This window comes from Zea mays, chromosome 10, assembly GCF_902167145.1.
Source record: "Zea mays cultivar B73 chromosome 10, Zm-B73-REFERENCE-NAM-5.0, whole genome shotgun sequence".
In the NCBI taxonomy this organism is placed as follows: domain Eukaryota; kingdom Viridiplantae; phylum Streptophyta; class Magnoliopsida; order Poales; family Poaceae; genus Zea; species Zea mays.
In genome coordinates, this window is record NC_050105.1 from 107,064,215 (window position 1) to 107,078,523 (window position 14,309).

Consider the following 14,309-nt stretch of genomic DNA (forward strand, 5'->3'; position numbering starts at 1 on the left):
TATGAGGTTGATTGATATTTCACATAGTGGGGCTAATATCGCGGATCGTGTTAAAACTGTTATTGTTGAATTTGGATTGATTGATAAGGTATTTTCCATCACTTTGGACAATGCATCAGCTAATACAAATGCCATGAACATACTAACACCTCAATTTTCTGGATATGTGGGCTCTCTTTTCTTACATCAAAGATGTGCATGTCATATTATTAATCTTATTGTTAAATCTAGACTCAAACGTTTAAAACCTTATCTCGAGGATTTTAGGACTGTTGTGTCATTTTTGAATTCTTCCAATCAACGCATTGCTTCATATAAAAGTTATTGTATTGCAATGGGTGTTAGGCCTCGAAAGTTTGGTTTGGATATGGATGTGAGATGGAACTCGACTTATCTAATGTTGAAACACTTAATTCCATACAAGAGCACATTCTCTGTTTTTATCCAAACACACTATCAGCAGTTCCTGGCCCAACCTTTGCTCACAGAGGCACATTGGGAAGTTGGTGAGAAAATTCTCACATTCCTTGAATTGTTTTATGACTGCACTGTTGCTCTATCTGGTGTTTACTATCCAACATCTCCTATGATGCTACACCATATCATTGAGATTATTGAACATTTGAATAATTTTGAGAATGACATCATGCTAAGAGATACTGTAATTCCAATGAAATCTAAATTTCTCAAATATTGGGAAAATTTTCTATTTTGTATTCCTTTGCATTTGTGTTGGATCCTAGAGCCAAGATAAGGGGTTTCAATAATGCTCTTCAAGTTCTGTCTAGATTTGTTACTACTGATTACTCTGAGTACTTTAATGTTATTAGATCAGAATTGACTAACATGTTTTCGAAGTATGAGATAAAGTTTAGCGCAGCAAAATTGCAAAGACCAACCCACACCACAAGTACCAGTAGAAATAAAACAACTTGGCGCAAAATTTATGCATCAACTGAGGTAAGTGAGGTAAGTGCTGCCTCTATTTCAAGTTCATCGTTTGGCTCCCAAGTTTCTGAGTTGACAATGTGCTTAGATAGTGACCCATTAACTGTCTTTGATGATGGATTTGATATTCTAAGTTGGTGGCACGAGCATAAATCTAATTACCCTATCCTCTCTCTTTTGGCTAAGGATGTTTTAACTATTCCTTTTTCAACTATTAGTTCAGAGTCTGTTTTTAGTCTTGCTGGCAGGTTGATTGAGGAGAGAAGGCGGTCTCTAACAAGTGAAATGGTGGAGATTCTGACTTGTTTAAAGGATTGGCAGCTAGGAGAGAGTAGGGAGCAGCACAATATTGCAAATAACGACATGGAAGAACACTACAAGAATATGTACTTGGATGAAGAACGTGAATCTGGTGTTAGTCCTACTTGGATGTTTCTTTTGTATCTTTAAATTGGTAGATGTGATGTAATTTTACTTTTGTTATGTAATTGGACAATGAACTGTATGAACTTATCAACTCCATCTAGAGCTGGTTGTACTCTTTTTCCCTTCTGACCAAAGGGTTTTTTAACGAGGCAGCCATTGCACAGCTCTAGTAATGTTAAGTTTCTTTTTGGTCAATTTTGGGTGTATCTCTAATTGTGGAGTGTAATGTGTAATTCATATCATTTGTTATCAATTTCGGGCCTATCTATAATCCTGGACTGTAATGTGTAATTTTGGGCTCTACTCTGTATTTTTGGGGTATTCTGGGCTCTAATGTATTTCGGGCCTGTTTATTATTTTCGGGTTGTATTATGTATTTCGGGCCTTATATGTTATTTGGCCCGGCACGGCCCAAAATTAATATTGGGCCAGGCCGGCCCGAAATTAAACGTGTCGGGCTTTTTTGGGCTTAGGTCGGGCCGGGCCGGGCGGCCCGAATGTACACCTATAACTGCACCCGCTGAACGGTGGACCACTCGGCGCTTGGAAGGTGAACCGCAGATCACCTGTATTCGCTGAACGGTGGACCACCTGACGCATGGAGTATTTTAATCGTTCTCGGCAACGAGCTCAGAGAAGGTGTTTTTTGGACCTTCGGTATTCCGAAGCCTTCGAGATTTTTCACGTATCGAGCTCGTTACAAAAACGATCTAGCACCGTGAAGGGGCTACTGTTGGGGGCCTTCTTCTTCGTCGAAGGTCCTCTAAGCAAAAACACCTTCGGCAAGACGACATGCAAGCAGACACAACACAAAGGCATACACCAAAGCTACAATTCAGGGAGCTTCAGCATAATGAAACGCCTTGAGACGAAGGGCGACACCGACTTAAAGAGGAAAAGACCGATCAGTACATGATAATTTGTGTCACGTATATAATTAGTTATCGAGGACATGAATGTAATTTCGACCGGGCTGCGTCCCGTGCCTATAAATAAGTGAACAGTAACCACGTACTGTTCACGCTGACTTGTAATCACTGGCACATCGCTCTTGGATTCTCACCTTCTGTCAAGCCGAAGGTACAAATGTAATTAATATCATTAATGCTTGTTCACGATTATATAATGAGAGCACAAATAATCTGATGATTTAATGTGATTATTCATGTTCTTTTCTATGTGTCATATGTTTCTGCTTTCATTATTACATACTGAAATGATGAAGGTATGTCCTTCATAACCTTCGTCTGAAGATTATTATATCCAAAGGGAGATAATGCTTCGAGAGACGAAGGTCTTTAACCATTAACATTTGTGTTGCCTTGTTCTTAACTCATAGCATTTGAGAACAAGTCCCCAACAGGTGGCTTGATGGGCTTGGCATCCTTCATTCCAAATTTGTTAAGTATTTCTTGAATGTACTTTGTTTGGCTGATGAAGGTGCCTTCTTGGAGTTGCTTGACTTGAAATCCTAGGAAATACTTCAACTCCCCCATCATAGACATCTCGAATTTTTGTATCATGATCCTATTAAACTCTTCACAAGTAGATTTGTTAGTAGACCCAAATATGATATCGTCAACATAAATTTGGCATACAAACAAATCTTTTGCAATAGTTTTAGTAAAGAGTGTAGGATCAGCTTTGCCGACTTTGAAGCCATTAGTGATAAGAAATTCTCTTAGGCATTCATATCATGCTCTTGGGGCTTGCTTGAGCCCATAAAGCGCCTTTGAGAGTTTATAAACATGGTTAGGGTACTCACTATCTTCAAAGTCGGGAGGTTGCTCAACATAGACCTCTTCCTTGATTGGTCCATGAAGGAAAGCACTTTTCATGTCCATTTGATAAAGCTTAAAGCCATGGTAAGTAGCATAGGCAAGTAATATATGAACTGACTCAAGCCTAGCTACGGGTGCATAGGTTTCACCAAAATCCAAACCTTCGACTTGTGAATATCCCTTGGCCACAAGTCAGGCTTTGTTCCTTGTCACCACACCATGCTCATCTTGCTTGTTGCAGAATACCCACTTGGTTCCTACAACATTTTGGTTAGGACATGGAACTAAATGCCATACCTCATTCCTCATGAAGTTGTTGAGCTCCTCTTGCATTGCCAACACCCAATCCGAATCTCTTAGTGCATCCTCCACCCTGTATGGCTCAATAGAGGACACAAAAGAGTAATGTTCACAAAAATGAGCGACTCGAGATCGAGTTGTTACCCCCTTATGAATATCAGTAAGAATGGAGTTGACGAGGTGATCTCTTTGAATCGCTTGGTGGACTCTTGGGTGTGGCGGTCTTTGACCCTGTACTTCTTGATCATCTTCCTTGTTTTTGTCATGGTCATCTCCCCCTTGATTATTGTCCTCCTCTTGAGGTGGCTCATCCTCTTGATCTTCATTTTCATCATCTTGAGCATCATTTTGAGTTGGTGGAGATGCTTGTATGGAAGATGATGGTTGATCTTGTGCTTGTGGAGGCTCTTCGGATTCCTTAGGACACACATCCCCAATGGACATGTTCCTTAGCGCGACGCACGGAGCTTCTTCATCAAACACAATGTCACAAGAAACATCAACTAATCCACTGGATTTATTGAAGACTCTATATGCCCTTGTGTTTGAGTCATAACCAAGTAAAAAGCCTTCTACAGCCTTAGGAGCAAATTTAGATTTTCTACTTCTTTTAACAAGAATAAAGCATTGCTACCAAAGACTCTAAAATATGAAACATTGGGCTTTTTACCGGTGAGGAGATCATACGATGTCTTCTTGAGGATTCGGTGAAGATAGAGCCGGTTGATGGAGTAACAGGCGGTGTTAATCGCCTCAGCCCAAAACTGGTCCGGAGTCTTGTACTCATCAAGCATGGTCCTTGCCATGTCCAGTAGAGTTCTATTCTTCCTCTCCACTACACCATTTTGTTGAGGTGTGTAGGGAGAAGAGAACTCATGCTTGATGCCCTCCTCCTCAAGAAAGCCTTCAATTTGAGAGTTCTTGAACTCCGTCCCATTGTCGCTTCTTATCTTTTTTATTCTCAATCCGAACGCATTTTGAGCTTGTCTCAAGAATCCCTTTAAGGTCTCTTGGGTCTGAGATTTTTCCTGCAAAAAGAATACCCAAGTGAAGCGAGAGTAATCATCCATAATTACAAGACAATACTTACTCTCGCCGATGCTTATGTAAGCGATCGGGCCGAATAAATCCATGTGGAGTAGCTCAAGCGACCTGTCGGTCGTCATGATGTTCTTGTGTGGATGGTGGGAGCCAACTTGCTTTCCTGCTTGACATGCGCTACAAACCCTGTCTTTCTCAAAATGAACATTTGTTAGTCCCAAAATGTGCTCTCCCTTTAGAAGCTTGTGAAGATTCTTCATCCCAACATGGGCTAGTTGGCGATGCCAGAGCCAACCCATATTAGTCTTAGCAATTAAGCAAGTATCGAGTTCAACTCTATTAAAATCAACTAAATATAGTTGACCCTCTAATACTCCCTTAAATGCTACTGAATCATCACTTCTTCTAAAGACAGTAACACTTATATCCATAAAAAGACAATTGTAACCCATTTTGCATAATTGAGATACAGAAAGCAAATTGTAATCTAAAGAATCTACAAGAAAAACATTGGAAATGGAGTGGTCAGGTGATATAGCAATTTTACCAAGTCCTTTGACCAAACCTTGATTTCCATCCCCGAATGTGATAGCTCGTTGGGGATCTTTGTTTTTCTCATAGGAAGAGAACATCCTTTTCTCCCCTATCATGTGGTTTGTGCATCCGCTATCAATTATCCAACTTGAGCCCCCAGATGCATAAACCTGCAAAACAATTTAGGCCTTGTTCTTAGGTACCCAAACAGTCTTGGGTCCTTTCACGTTAGAAACAAGCACCTTCGGTACCCAAACACAAGTCTTTGACCCCTTGTGTTTGCCCCCAACATATTTGGCAACTATTTTGCCTGATTTGTTAGTGAGCACATAAGAAGCATCAAAAGTCTTAAATGAAATGTTAGGCTCATTTGATGCAGTAGGAGTTTTCTTCTTAGCCAATTTAACATGGGTTGATTGCCTAGAGCTAGAAACCTTATTCTTATACATAAAAGCATGGTGAGAAACATAATGAGATTTCTTAGCATGAACTCTCCTAATTTTGTGTTCGGGATAACCAACAGGATATAAAATATAGCCCTCGTTATCCTGAACCATGTGAGCTTTGCCCTTAACAAAGTTAGACAATTTTTTAGGGGCATTAAGCTTGATATTGCTTCCCTGTTAGAAACCAATGCCATCCTTAATGCCAGGGCGACTATTGAGCATGCTTCTAGCAAATTTAAATTTTTCATTTTCAATTTCATGCTCATTTATTTTAGCAGTTAATTAAGCTATCTGATCATTTTGTTGTTTAATTAAAGCAAGGTGATCATGAATAGCATCAACATTAACATCTCTACATCTAGTACAAAAGACAACATGCTCAACAGTAGATGTAGAGGGTTTGCAAGCATTTAATTCATCTATCTTAACATGTAATATGACATTTTTCATCTCTAAGACAGTAAATTGAATCATTGCAAACATTTAAATCTTTAGCCTTGGATAGGGATGGCAATTTAATCCGTGGATTTGGATATCCGTCGGATATCCGACCCGACGGATCAGGATATGGATATGTTTTTTGACCCGCGGGTTAGACCCGTATCCGATCCGAGATAAAGTGGACATGGATTTGAATATTAAATCTCATCCGCGGATAATCCGTTGGATATCCAAAATTAACCATTAGTCCATTATTGTCGGCCCACACATGGACACCAATGAACAAATCGCCAACCCACCTTTGTCCATTGAGCCCAGCCGCCAGGCGCCAGCCCACCAAAGCACCATTCAGCGGTTCAGCCAAATGCCAAATGTCCAAACCAGCAAAGGGCAAACCCTCATCTCCATCCCCTTAATCCTCAATCCCTCATCTGGTCAATTGGTGGCAGTATGTAGGGATCAAGTATCCAACTTTGAGAAAAATTGCTCTAGATGTAATGGCAATTCTTGTTACAACAGTGGCATCTAAGTCCGTCTTTAGTACTAGGGGAGAGTAATTAGCCCACATCGTAGTAGACTTGCTCCAAAAACAGTAGTGGGGTTGATGTGTATGCAAGCTTGGGCCCGAGCTGACATGTTAGGCAACCAATCCTGTTTTATAAATGCACTAATGACTTGTTTGGAGGATGAAGACATGTATCATTGACTAGAAAAATTCAAACACAGCTACTATAACGTTAGCTCAAGTGCTCAACACTACACTCAGATCGGATCAGAATCACAAGGCAAAAGGCTTAAGGTTAAAAGTAGACATGTATTTGTTGTCATGTATTTGTTTTCATGTTGAGACATGTAGACATGTATTTTTGTCATGTCGAGAATGTTGCTTGTTGAAGGACATGTATATTTGTTTAAATTTTTATTAAATTTTAAGTTATGTATGATGTTGAATTGGGAAGAAATTTGATTATTTATGTTATTCAATTGCTGAAAATGGTTCTTTGTCATATCTGATGGATATCCAATGGATATCCGAAACCCGATGGGCATGGATATGGATGTGAATTTCTATCCGCGGATATAGTCGTGGGCGGATATTATCTATGACCGTGGATATGACTGCGGGCGGATATTTCCAATATCTGAATCCAACCCATTGCCATCCCTAGCCTTGGAAATTAAACTATCATTTTCAGTTCTAAAGATAGAAATTGATTTATTCAATTTATCAATCTTAGCAATTAAACTAGCATTCTCGTTTCTAAGATTGGTAATTGAATCATCACAAGCATTTAACTTTTCAACCTTAGTAATTAAACTAGCGTTCTCAGCTCTAAGGTTGGAAATAGTGTCATGGCAAATGCTAAGCTCTTTAGTAAAGTTTTCACATTTTTCTATCTCCTAAGCATAAGCATTTTTAACTTTAACATGCCTTTTGTTTTCCTTAATAAGGAATTCCTCTTGGCTATCCAAGAGTTCATGCTTCTCATGAATAGCACCTATCAATTCATTCAATTTTTCTTTCTATTGCATGTTAAGGTTGGCAAAAAGGGTAAGCAAATTATCCTCATCTTCACTAGAGCTACCCTCATCACTAGATGTTGTATATTTGGTCGAGGCTCTAGATTTTACCTTCTTCCTTTTGTCGTCCTTTGCCATGAGGCACTTGTGGCCGACATTTGGGAAGAGAAGACCCTTGTTGACGGCGATGTTGGCGGCGTCCTCGTCGGAGGAGGAGTCAGTGGAGCTCTCGTCGGAGTCCCATTCCCGACACGCGTGGGCATCGCCGCCCTTCTTCTTGTAGTACTTCTTCTCCTTCTTTCTCCCCTTCTTGTTGTTATCCTTGTCACTGTCACTAGACATAGGGCATTTAGCGCTAAAATGACCGGGCTTACCACATTTGTAGCACACCCTTTTGGAGCGGGGTTTGTAGTCCTTCCCCCTCCTTTGCTTGAAGATTTGACGGAAGCTCTTGATGATGAGCGCCATCTCCTAATTGTCGAGCTTGGAGGCGTCGATGGGGAGCCTACTTGATGTAGACTCTTCTTTCTTTTCTTCCGTCGCTTTGAATGCGACGGGTTGCACCTCGGGTGTGGAGGTGTCGCCTTGCTCCAAGTTGACGATTTGTTTGGAGCCTTTGATCATCAATTCAAAGCTCACAAACTTTCCTATAACCTCCTCAGGAGACATTAGCTTATATCTAGGATCACCACGTATTAATTGAACTTGCGTAGGATTGCGAAAAACGAGTGATCTTAGAATAACCTTGACTATTTCATGGTCATCCCATTTGGGGCTCCCGAGGTTGTGCACTTGATTCACCAAGGTCTTGAGCTGGTTGTACATAGCTTGTGGCTCCTCTCCTTGGTTGAGGACGAAACGACCGAGTTCCCCCTCGATCGTCTCCCGTTTGGTGATCTTGGTCACCTCATCTCCCTCGTGCGCGGTCTTGAGTACGTCCCAAATCTCCTTGGTGCTCTTCAACCCTTGCACTTTATTATACTCCTCTCAACATAGAGAGGCGAGGAGTATAGTAGTGGCTTGGGAGTTAAAGTGCCAGATTTGGGCGACCTCGTCCGAGTCGTAGCCTTCGTCTCCCACGGATGGTACCTACGCTCCAAACTCAACAATATCCCATATACTTGCGTGGAGTGAGGTTAGGTGATGCCTCATTTATCACTCCACATACAATAGTCCTCACCATCAAAAAATGGTGGTTTGCCTAATGGGACGGAAAGTAAAGGAGCGCACTTTGAAATACGGGGATAACGAAGTGACATCTTGCTATACTTCTTGCGCTTATGGCACTTAGAAGTGACGGACGCGTCGTCGGAGCCGGATGTGGAGGGTGATGAAGAATCGGTCTCGTAGTAGACCACTTTCTTCATTTTCTTCTTCTTGTCGCCACTCCGGTGCGACTTGACGCGGGGTGGTGATTCCTCCCTTCCTTTGATGCCGGACTCTCTTGATGGGGCCTTCCCGTGGCTTGTGGCCTTATCGCCGGTTTCCATCTCCCTCTTGGCAGATCCTCCCGACATCACTTCGAGTGGTTAGACTCTAAATGAAGTACCGGACTCTGATACCAATTGAAAGTCGCCTAGAGGGGGGGTGGATAGGCGAAAACTGAAATTTACAACTTTAAACACACAACAAGCCGGGGTTAGCGTTAGAATGAATATTAAGTCCGGGAGAGGGGGGAAACAAATCAACCAAGAAATAATGCGGATGAACACGGTGATTTGTTTTACCAAGGTTCGGTTCTAAAGAACCTAGTCCCCGTTGAGGTGGTCACAAAGACCGGCTCTCTTTCAACCCTTTCTCTCTCTCAAACGGCCACTTAGACCGAGTGAGGCTTCTTCCTTAATCTCACGTGTCACTTAGACCCTGCAAGGATCACCACACAATTGGTGTCTCTTGCCTCGCTTACAAAGCACTTGAGAGTAAGAAGTGAGAAAGAAAAGAAAGCCAAGCCAAGCAAACAAGAGCAACAAAGAAACACAAATGATCCTTTCACAAGTTCTAATGCGCTAGAGTTGAATCGAGAACTTTGAGTGGATCGATCTCTTGAATTGTGTCTTTGGAATGGAGTCTATTGCTCTTGTATTGAATGCAATGTGTTGAATGCTTGGATGGTTGGAGTGGAGGTGGTTGAGGGGTATTTATAACCCTCAACCACCAAAACAACCGTTGGGGGTGGCTGGTGTCGATGGGCGCACCGGACAGTCCGATGCGCCAGCCACGTCACCCAACCGTTAGGGTTTGACTGTTAGAGCTTTGTCTTCTAGTGGCACCGGACAGTCCGGTGCCGCACCGAACAGGCACTGTCCACTGTCCAGTGCGCCTCTGGCGGCTTCTCTGACTTCTGCGCGCACTGTCCGCGCACTATAGCGTTTACAGGTGTCCGTTGCAGTTGACCGTTGCGCTGTTAGCCGTTGCTCCCGTGGCACACCGGACAGTCCGGTGAATTATAGCGGAGTGGCGCTGGAGAAACCCGAAGGTGACAAGTTTAGAGTTGTACGGTCCTGGTGCACCGGACACTGTCCGGTGGCACACCGGACAGTCCGATGCGCCAGACTAGGGCACACTTGGGTTTCTTTGCTCCTTTCTTTTTGAACCCTTTCTTTAATCTTTTTATTGGTTTGTGTTGAACCTTTATGCACCTGCGGAATATAATCTAGAGCAAACTAGTTAGTCCAATTATTTGTGTTGGGCATTCAACCACCAAAATTATTTATAGGAAAAGGTTAAACCCTATTTCCCTTTCAATATGACGCATTTCCTCAGCGGCCTCATCAATCTTCTTCTAAAGATCGGTGAGACGAAGCATCTTTTCCTTTTTTCCTCTGAACCTATTGATAAATGGCTTCGAGGTCCCTGATTTCTTGGTCCAACTCCTCCTGAGGTGCCGGACTAGTAGCCTTCCTTTTTTGGCTCCTAGCTTCACGTAATGTTTCCTGATTGACGTCCAGTGGCTGCAGTGCAGCCCCTAGCCCTGAAGACTTCTTCAGCGGCATGACGAAGGTCACAGGTTGCCGAAAGTGGTCAAATGAGTTCACCGGAGGTGGGCGCCAATGTTGGCCGCTTGTTCTCAAATGCTATGAGTCAAGAACAGGACAACACAAATGTTAATGGTTAAAGACCTTCGTCCTTCGAAGCATTATCTCCCTTAGGATATAATGATCCTCAAACGAAGGTTATGAAGGACATACCTTCATCATCTCAATATGTAATGAAAAGCAGGGACATATGAGACATATAAAGAATATGAATAACCATATCAAATCATTAGATTATCTATGTTCTTATTATATGATCATGAACAAACATTAATGATAGTAAATTACATTCGTACCTTCGGCTTGACAGAAGGTAAGAATCCAAGAGTGATGTGCGAGTGAGTACAAGTTAGCGTGAACAGTACGCTGTTACTGTTCATCTATTTATAGGCACATGACGCAGACTGGGTAAAATTACATTTATGTCCCTGACATTTACTATTAGCTAAAAAGTAAGCTGTCGAGGGCTAAGTTGTCTTTTTCCTTTTAAGTCGGTTTCATTCTCCATCGTCGTCTTTACGCTACGCCGAAGCTCCTTCGTCCACAGCTTCGGAACTGGTTCATCCTTCTTCTAGGTTGCGCCTTTCAAACCATGTACACCTTCATCCCAAAGCCGAAGCTTCCTATGATAGTATATTATACTAGAAAGCATGTTAGTCGTGTTTTTGAGGACCTTCGGAAGACGAAGGCCCCCAACACCAAGGATTAATAGAATTAATAGAGTACTCATACCAACAAGGTGCATTCTTCTTTTTTGGAAGCCTATCTCAAAAGAACCTCTGGGTTAAGCGTACTTGGCCTAGAACAATCTTGGGATGGGTGACCGACCGGGATGTCTTCTCATGTGCGTCTAAGTGAGGACAAAGTGTGCACAAAAGACTCATGTGGGTATGTGGGGATGATATATGATCTTATAGGGACGCCAAGAGTTAGTACCGCGCGGTCTGGGAGTGGATGGGGTGTTACAAATGGTATCAGAGCCGACCCTCACGGTTTCACGGGCGTGTGTGGGCTAGGGGTTCGGGTATATGGCGCATGATGCTTGTGGGCCCCGAGTGGTCATATGGCATGGCATATGACGACACTAAACACACAGATGTGGTGGTGATTGACGAGGATGTTGGTCTTCTAAGGGGGATGGATTGTGATATCCTAACCTCGGTGGATGGTGATATCATAGCCCAAGGCTTAATAGAATTAATAGATCACTCATACCAAACAGGTGCATCTTCTTTTTCAAAAGCCTGTCTGGAAAGAAGCTCTAGGTTAAGCGTGCTTGACCTAGAGCAATCTTGGGATGGGTGATCGATTGGGAAGTTTTCACGGGTGTGCTTGAGTAAGGACAAAGTGCGCACAAAAGACTTGTGTTGGTATGTGGGGATGGTCTATGATCTTAGAGGGCTGCCAGGAGTAAGTACCACCAGTTTAGGAGTGGACAGGGTCTTACAAACCGACCATAGGGGTCAGTTCAATCGGTTTCTACTAGAGAGATCTAGGCACAAAACCCGGTGGAACCGCCCTGGGAGGCCAGTTCAACCGGTTTTGAGTAGAGAGCTCCACTTGCCAGGATAGGTTGAACAACCCCTAAGGGCATGTTCAACTGCCCTAAACCAGAGAGGTTCTTCAACACCAAAAACTCGGTTCAGTTGAATGAGCACAAAATATCCCAAAGACTTGGTTTTTAAATAAGCTTTTGAATAAGAGAAACTTGAGATTTTGCAAACACTGTTACCTTTACAGATCCTTCTTAATTGTACGACTATTCCTATTACTTAAGAAATATATTATTTTAAGCGTCTTTTCTTGGAACCACATGAAACACATCGTGAGATATGAAGTATTTAGTTGTTGCGTGTTCCTATTACTCAAAAAAATCAGCAACACTTATAAATCTGAGTGTCTCTACAACTACAAGTCATCAACAAATCTAGGTCATGGGCCTCCATGGCGACGATGGGCAGGTGGGGTTTGGACCTTGGTATATTGGACACGGAAGATGGGGGCAGGGCAGAGGTGCCAGAGATTCGAGGTGGACACTGGGCCTCGCGGGGCCATGTCTGGGCGGCTGGGCCTCGGTGCCTCGCTGGCCCACTGGCCACTTCCCACTGTGTAGCTCGTTTGGCTCGTGAAAATCAAGTTTGGCTCGTTAAGAACTGAGCTAAATTGTTGGCTCAACTCATGACCCATTTTCAACGAGCCGAGTCGAGCCACCAGTTTTTTGTCCCGTCCTAATTTTGAGTCACCTTGTTAGCTCCAATAGTTATGTAAATAACTCCCTAAATATGAATTAAAGAAGTTTTTGAGAACAAATCTTTTCCAACAGTTATGTAAAGCAGATTCCTAAATTTACAAACTCCCTACAAAACCCAGTTTCATTCTTATATTTATCAACCTCGTTGGGACTCCCTAAATTAACGTTGATGCTAAGTCCATCGTGAAAACCATACTTCAGTCAATGTTTCACACAATCCCATCGTACCGTTGACCATAAATTTATCTCCAACGCTCAAATGTCTTTACGCCGTCACCGCTAGACAACATCTTGTGTCGAGGCGTTGTCGTTGTTGGAGCACTTCATGTGCTGTCTTCACGGTGTCATAGCGACTAGTTTTTTGATAGCTTCGACCACCAAAGACGTTAAAGAAGGTTGTTGATACTGATTTCTGTCGCTAGTTCAATTAAAAATAGAAAACAAGTAATCTAATTTTTTTTGTTGACGAACAACTTTAAAAATTAGCAAGCAATAAATAGAGAACTGTTGGAGACCAAATATTTTTTACTCCTTAAAGTGTTTTAGCAACTTACTAAATCTATAATTTAGGGTGCTAAATTTACATAACTATTGGAGATGAGGCTATCTTCAACTAGGGATGAAAACGAGTACCTATTCGGATACCAGATTTTTAGTCCTTTTTCTTTGATAGTGAATAATTATGATATAAAATCTGCTATACAAATTGATATTCTTGTTTTTAGCATTGAGCTTGCAAGGATTTATAAAATGTAAACTTCAAATTTATCATATATTTTCTCAAATGATAGATATAAAAATTCGGGTACCATTCAGATATAGATACATATACCTTTTCATTTTTTTTGTTGTAGGGAGCAAATAATGTATAAAACAATTTATGAAATTTTTTTATTATTATACGTAATAATGTGTTTGATAACACAATAAAAGATTAGCATCAAATTTCATACATATCTATTTTAAAATATTAAATTTGTTTTAATAGTTTAGGTACCCGTTTTCATCCGTATGTTCAACAACCTCCCTATCCCATCTTCTATCTCACTCTATATTTTAGACTTCACTTTATAAACAATACACTCTAAAAAATGATGTTTTACATGCTTGTATATACCTAAGGTGCTAAAAATTGCTACACATTTTATGCCACACTTGATTAAGTTTAGGGGTTGTTTGGTTTTACTACCTCAATTGCTACAGTTTGCCACGTCCAAGGCTAGGCAAGTTTCACTAAGTTAGGCATGTGTTTGGTTTGAAGGCATGGTTGTGGCGAAAATTTTCTTCTGCTATGTAGATCCACTCGTCAATGATTTATAAAAGTGTGGCAAGATTGCCTTAAGTAAGCTTGGCATAAAATGTGTGACAAAATTTGACAAAACACTGTTTTTAGAGTGTACTAGTCATATGCCCGTGCATTGCTACAGTTTATATATATATGACATAGGATAAATTTTGTTTTAATAAAGCACAAAATATATGTTTTTTATTGATTAGGTGGGTGTGAATGTGGAGCTAACAACCAAGATTCAAACACTCACTTATACATAATTTTACCTTATTCTTTATATAAACTCTCCTATTA